A 7,771-nucleotide genomic window follows, 5' to 3' on the forward strand; every position below is an offset into this window, starting at 1 on the left:
TGTGGGTCTGCAGGGGCCCCAGCCCGGCTCACGGGGGGCCCTGGTGGTGGAGTGGACACACCCGCGTGGACACGGGAGAGCGGCGGCGGGTCTGTTACCCCACGGACACCAGGGGAAGGAAACGAAATCTGCAGAGCGGAAGCAGACGGAACCCAGAGCAAGTGGCGTGGGTTTCCTCGCGTCCCCCCAAGTTCACGTGAAGTCCTGACCCAGCACCTCAGAGTGGGACCTGTGTGGGAACGGGGTCTTTGCGGGAGTAGTTATTAAGGGGAGGTCACACGGAAGCAGGTGGTCCTAACGCAGCTTAAGAGGGGGCCGTTTGGACACACAACGGGGAGGGGCCGTGTGAAGGCGGAGGCAGAGACGGGGTGAGGGCGCTTCGAGCCCAGGGTTGTGGGGACCCCCGGAAGCCAGGGGAGAGTGGGGGCGGAGGGGGGCAGGTGGTCCCTGGGCAGGAGCCAGCCTCGGACCCCGGATCTCGGGCTCTGCCCTGGCAAGCTGAGGGGATACGTGAGTGTGAGGCACGCAGTCTGCGCTGCTGGGTCGCGGGTGGTGTAGGGCTCGCCTGTTGGTGTGGGGGACGCGGGTCTGGGGAAGGGCATCTGCGTCCTCGGCTCAGAGGTGACGTGGGGGACACAGGACAGGGTGGAGGTGAGGGGACCAAGGCCAGGTCGAGAAGGGGACCGTCTGCTGGGGTGGCCATGATGGGACCACTGACCTGGGACCTAAACGAAGGATTTATCCCTCCCGGTTCTGGAGCCAGGTGTGGCCGGACCGCACTCCCTCCAGACTCCAGGGGAGGGTCCTTCCTGCCTCTCCCACCCTCAGGGCACTCCAGGCTCTGCCTCTGTCCTCACAGCCTTCTCTTCTGTCTCTTACGAGGAAACCATCCTTGGATTTGGGGCCCACCCCACATCCAGCATGATCTCAGCTGGATCCTTACCTTTAATACATCTGAAAAGACCCCGTTTCCAAGAAAGGTCACAGGTTCTGGGCCACCGCTCAGCCTGTCCAGGGAAAGAGAACCGAGGCTGCACCGAGGGGCTTGGCTGTGGGGATGGGTCCCTGGGATGGACGAGAGCATCATTCACGGGGGAAGGGGTGCAGGGGAGGGTGGGGGCAGGACACCTGCAGATGCCCGTGGGAGCCTTCCCGCAGGGGAGGCTGGGCTGAGAGCATCCTCAGGTGGGATCCGAGGGGAGGGGCTGACCTTGGTCAGGAGCAGGGACAGGTCACCTCTGGTGACAGGAGGCCGGCCGACCAGGCAGGTCCTGCAAATTGTGAGTAGTTGATAGCTGACAGCTTCTCACCAGCTGTCCTCCAGCTCAGGGCCCCCTCGGCACTGGGAGCACTGGGGTTGGAGCATCTTCTGAGGACCGTCCGGGGTGCTGTGGGGTGTGGAGCAGCCTTGCTGGCCCCACCCCCTTGATGCCAGTAGCCCCCCAGTCGTGATGACCACAGATGTCCCCAGACATGGCCCCATGTCCCCTGGGGCCAGGACCACCCTGGTGAGATCCCTGCTTTAGCTGCAAGATTTGACCTGGCAAATCTGTTCTCAGTGGAAGTCGAGAGCAGCAACTGAACTAGAAAACTTGATGAAGGTTTTTTGGATTTTTTTACATTGATTGAGGGATCACATACCCTCAGTTTCATTCCAAAGCATCGATGCTGATGGAAGTCACTTCCAGGAGTAAGAACATGAAACAAAAAAAACCAGAAAGTTTTTAAAAGGGGACTTGCCTGGGCGTCCAGTGGTTGAGACTCCGCGCTCCCAATGCAGGGGGCCCAGGTTTGATCCCTGGTCAGGGAACTAGATCCCACGTGCTGCACGGCATGCCCCCCCCCCCAAAAAAAAAGGTAACTGGAAGCGATTTAACTTTGCTATGGAGAAAATGAATGACTGATTGATCAGGATTACATTTGACTCGTAGAGTTTACTCCGAACCTACTCTCAAAGAAAGCTCATCAGTTGCGGGGCGGGAGATCCGGGTTTAGATGCTGTGCCTTCATCAACAAAGACCCAGGGGCCAGGGGGCAGGTGGAAAGGTCCACGTAACAGACGACCACAGACTGGGTGGCTTAACACGGCAGGAATTGACGCCCACATTCTGGAGGCCTGAGTGCAAGGCTGAGGTGTCACGGGGCCCTGCTCCCTCTGAGACCTTTGGGGGGACCCTTCCTGCCTCTCCCAGCTCAGTACTGTTATTTACTATATTAGGATTAAAGACAGAAAATTTTGAAATATTTGTTAATGTCATTTAAAAAATAAACTCATTACATTTGAACTTTTTTTTTTTTTTTTTTTTTTTGTGGTACGCGGGCCTCTCCCTGCTGTGGCCTCTCCCGTTGCGGAGCACAGGCTCCGGACGCGCAGGCGCAGGGGCCACGGCTCACGGGCCCAGCCGCTCCGCGGCACGTGGGATCTTCCCGGACCGGGGCACGAACCCGTGTCTCCTGCATCGGCAGGTGGATTCTCAACCACTGCGCCACCAGGGAAGCCCCTGAACTTTTTTTTTTGAAGTATAGTTGATTTACAATGTTATGTTAGTTTCAGGTGTACAGCAAAGGGATTCAGGTATACATACATATATATCTATTCTTTTTCAGATTTTCCATTATAGGGTTTTTTTTTAACATCTTTATTGGAGTATAATTGCTTTACAGTGGTGTGTTCCATTATAGGTTATTAAAAGGTATTGAATATAGTTCCCTGTGCTATACAGTAGGTCCTTGTTGTTTATTTTATATACTGTAGTGTGTATATGTTAATCCCAAATTCCTAATATACCCCCCCTTCCCCCTTTGGTAACCATAAGTTTGTTTTCTATGCCTGAATTTTAACGTTTTTAAAAACCACATTTTCCAAAAATAAAAATAAAAGGATGAGTGACATTGCTTTCATTTTTCGAATCTCTTGACTTGTGGCTTCAGAGAGGAGGAGCTGGATTCTCCCGTGGGCTCCTTTGCAGCAGGATGTTTTGGACCCGAGACACTGATTGAGGGTGAAAGGTTTACCCCGGAGGCGGAAGGCATAAATGAGCAGGTCACAGCCGTGGGCAGTCAGGAGGGCTCAGTCCCTCGAGGACCCTGCCTCAGCTTGTCTGCCCACGGGGCGGGGGTGGTGGTGGTGCTGGGGGCGTTCGTTCTCCAGCTCACACACCTGGGCTGGGGGCCGGGGGGGCCTTGACTCTGCCCTCAGGTGGAGAGTGCAGGTCTATGTGTCTGCTGCGTCTGTGTGTGTGCACGTGCGTGTGTGTGTTTGTGGGGAATGTGCTTGTGTCTTGTTATGAGTTATGAGTTGAGTTGTTTCTCCTCGTCAACCCACCCCCCCAAATTTGTATGTTTAAGTCCTAAACCCTAGGACCTCACTGGGGGCATATTTGGAAATGGGGTCATTGCATGTGGGATTAGTTGAAATGAGACTATAGTGGAATGGGGTGGTCCAAACGCAGTATGGCTGGTGTCCTTATCCAAGGGGGAGTTTGGACACAGACATGCAGGCAGAGAGAACACCGGGGGTGGTTGAAGTGATGCTGCCACAGCCAAGGGGCCATCAGAAGCTCAGAGAAGGGCCTCCCCTCTTCCCTTCAGAGGGACACCTTAACCTTGGACTTCTGGTCTTCAGAACCAGGAGAGTATAAATCTCCGTTGAAGCCACCCAGTCTGGGTGCTTTGTTACGGCTGTCCCCAGACACACACACAGATGGGTTGTCCTGTCGCCTGGCCAGTCTTCATCTCTGCTCCTGTGACCCCAGCCGTCACCAACTAGGTCCTTCACCCACAACCCAGAATGTCTCCCCACTGCCTCGTGGCTACTGTTCACCCATCGGGTAAGCCGGGCGTCTCGCCTCAAGCATCAGAAACCAACTCTGGCTGTCTCGAGACGGCCCAGGAATTCATTGGAATTGGTTTTTCAGAGTAAATTGATTTATAGGAATTTAGCAGATGCCCAAGGAATTGGTGGGTGGCTGGGGACCCTGAATCAGACCCCGGACCAGGAGTGAAGGTGGCTGTGAGGACCAAGAGATGCTAATAGAACATCATCTTCTAAAGCATCCTGCGTGGTGAGAGGGTAGGACCACAGCCTTGCCCCTGGAGTGAGCTGGTGGGAGCTGGCTGCAGGCTCCAAATCCTGAACAGGACTGTTCAGTGGCTGTTTTAGTCTCCTGGGACTGCTGTAGGAAATTAACACAAACACCGTGGTTTAAAAGAGCAGACCTGGACTTCCCTGGTGGCACAGTGGATAAAGAATCTGCCTGCCAGTGCAGGGGACATGGGTTTGATCCCTGGTCCATGAAGGTCCCACGTGCCGCGGAGCAACTGAGCCTGTGTGCTGCAACTAAGGAGCCCATGTGCTACAACTAAGGAGCCTGCCTGCCGCAACTAAGACCCAGTGCAACCACATAAATGATTTTTTTTTTTACAAGAGCAGAAATTTGGGAATTCCCTGGTGGTCCAGTGGTTAGGACTCTGTGCTTCCACTGCAGGGGGCCTGGGTTTGATCCCTGGTCGGGGAACTAAGATCCTGCAAGTCTTGTGGCACGGCCTTAAAAAAAAAAAAAAAAAAAAAAGAAAGAAAAAAGAAAAGAGCAGAAATTGATTACCTCCTGTTTCTAGAGGCTGGAAGTCTGAAATCAGGGTGTCAGCTGGGCTGGTTTCTTCTGAAGCCACCAGGGAGAATCTTTTCCATGTTTTTCCTGGCTTCTAGTGGCTCCAGAAATCCTTGTCATTCCTTGGCTTGTAGACACATCACTCCAATCTCTGCCTCTGTGGTTATGTGGCCTCTCCCTGTGTGTCTGTGTCCAAATGTCCCTCTTCTTACAAGGACACCAGCCATTGCATCAGGGCCACCCTAACCCAGTGCGACCTCATCTTAACTTGATCACAACTGCAAAGACCCAATTTCCAAATAAGATTGCATCCCAGGTCCCAGGGCTCAGGACTTCAACATACCTTTTGGGCACCACAATTCATAACAGTGGCTAAATCTGGGTGCACATCTGTATGCGTTTCCTGGGGTGGCCGTAACAAAGTACCACAAACTGGGTGGCTCAAATCAGCTATTTATCCTCTGAGGGTCCTTCCTGCCTCTTCCAGCTTCTGGGGGCTCCAGGTATCTTTGGTTTGTGGACATATCCCTCCAGTCTCTGCCTCCGTTTTCATGTGGCTGTTTTCTCTATGTGTCCCTCTTCTTATAAGGACGCAAGTTATTGGATTTAGGGCCACCCTAATTCAGCATGACCTCATCTTAACTAATTACATCAGCAAACACCCTATTTCCAAGAAGGGTCACATTCTGAGGTTCCAGGTGGATGTGACTTTGGGCGGATGCTATCCAACCCTTTACCTTGCCCAGGCCTTGGCCCCCAGGAGTGGGTGAAGGAGCTCCTCGTGGGGGCTCCTTGGGGACAGGTAGGGCATTATATGCACCATGCTCGGGTGACTAAGCCTTCCTGGTTTGGTGGGATTTTCGGGATTTTTTGCAATGAAAGGTCCGGGTCCCAGGAGACCCGGGTATATCGGGGTGCTTGGTCACCCTTCACTGTGTCTCAACAATGGGGGGGGTGGATGCCAGAGAAACCACACAATGGCAGAAGGCCACCATCTGGGTCACATCTCACACAGGTCTTGTACCTTGGCCTCCATCCGCTGATCAGTCCTAGAGAAGGATCTGATTGGCTCATGCTGGGCCAATCAGGAATGGCTGGGAAGTCACATGGTACAGACCTGGTTGCTGGGGGCTGTTCTCAGAGGATGGGGAGGCCCCTGGTGTGAACAGTTCGGCCCCGGGGAGCTTCTGCATCCTCAAGGCCTTGGTTTCTTCATGGCCGCCCCTCACTGCCCTGTATGTGTCTTCTGGCTTCAGTTTTCCCTCCATAGCTCACAATGACCAAAGAGAGAAATCTGATTTGTCCCGATCACTGGTGAGCTTATGGTGCCAGGTCTCGCCTGCAGCCACTGGGATTGAGGGGTGGTGGTGCTGGGCCCACCCTCTACCCACTGGTGGAAGGCAGCAGCATTGGAGGTTTGAAGCTGGGAGACACTGGGCACGTCACTTGGCCTCTGTAATCCTCAGTTTCCACAGCTCGAAAATGGAAAAGTACGTGTCCAAGTTCCTGTCCCACTGGGACACAGGCCTGGCTGCAGGGAGGGCTAATTCCATTCAATTCAACAAAAGCTAACTGGGGCACCCTCTTGTGTCTGTGGGCTGTTGCTGGACACCAGGACGCAGCCCTGATTCTGTCCTGGGGTCTCTCCATGCACCTGCCTCTTACAAGGGTAAAGGAACAGAAGGGGGTGCTTCCTGCTTGTCTCTTCCCCGAAATCTACAGCTGTTTGGGATTTATTGGGAGGCTGGGATGTTGTTTGACTTTCCCTGGTGGATGGGTAGGGGTGAGGAGAGGGGGCAATGTGGAGACTAGCTCATCCTCTTTGCTATGTTCTTATTATTTTATTGAGAGCCCCAAATGGGCTGTTTCCTACCCCAGCTTCCCCAAATGGTATCCCCATGATAAAAGCCAAAAGGAAGCAGGGACCTGTGGAGCACCTTTGAGGTGGGTTTAAAAAGAGGGAGCATGAAAGGTTGTTTGCTTTTTCAAAGATCCCAAGTGATTAGAGAGAAATATGTCCATTTGAGGTAGAAGGTCCTATGCTGGCAGTTCTTTATTCACTAATTCATGGATTCTCATGATGTACCCGAGGGGGATATCATTAGTTACAACTTACAAACGACGATGCAGAGGACCCGAGGGGGCTAGTGACCTACTCATAGTCACAGAGCCTTTGGCTGGCACAACCCCAGTCCCGTGGCCTTTCTGCATTCTTTCCTTTGCACAAGCGTCCCTGCCTTTTACACGGGCAAGGCTGGAGCTCGGGTTTAAGGCTCAAATACATCTGGAGGAGAGGCCACCATAACTCCTCCTCCCTTGGGAGTTGAGCACCTGAGGGCAGATTTTTTTGAACGTCAAGAGTAGGTGCATACTGTATACAGGCACAGCAGTGAGCAAAACAGATTCAGTCCCTGTTCTTGCACGGCTGGTGGAAGCCTTTGATTTGAAACAAACAAAGGTAAGGCTCAGGTTGGAGAGGGTGAGGATGCCGTGAGAAAGGACAACAGGGAAACGTGGCTTGGGCTTCCCGGAGGCGGTGACACTGCAAGTGGGGCTGAAGGAGGAGGCCTGGGGCAGGACAATCCCTAAACCGTTGTCATTCCACCGCCCCCCTCCAGTTTAATTCTCCTCCCCCGTTTTTGGCTGCTGAGACCATGGAAATCTTCCCGTCTGCCACCTCTAGCTCTTAGCCTTTAGGGCCTGGCCCTTGGTCACTCTGCGCCCCAAGTCACCTTGTAATACCATCTGAAACCGTCGTGTCCATTTATTCACCGTCCTGTCCATCCCCCGGCTCAGGACTTTAGGACTCGCTGGGAATCCATGCCAAGAGCCTAGCTCACCATTCTATTTTCAGAGCCGCTGGCAGGCACTTAATAAAGATGAGAATGAGTGAGTCTCCTTCAACGGTAAAAATGCCCCGCCGGAGGAGGCCCTGTCCCGTGGGGAGCACGGCCTCACTGCAGGGCCCTTGCCAGTCGCCCCCTCACCCAGGCTTACTTTCGGTCCGGGGTGGACCGACAGTGCGTAAGCCAGCACTCTGCAGACGACACTTCTTGAGCGCCAGCTGCGTGCCAGGGACTGTGCTCGGCCGGAAGGCCCAGCTGGACCAGTGCCTTGGGTGACCCCTTCCTTGGCTCCTCGCTTACGTCACTGTTTCTTAG

Source organism: Kogia breviceps, chromosome 4, assembly GCF_026419965.1.
Source record: "Kogia breviceps isolate mKogBre1 chromosome 4, mKogBre1 haplotype 1, whole genome shotgun sequence".
Taxonomy (NCBI): Eukaryota; Metazoa; Chordata; class Mammalia; order Artiodactyla; family Physeteridae; genus Kogia; species Kogia breviceps.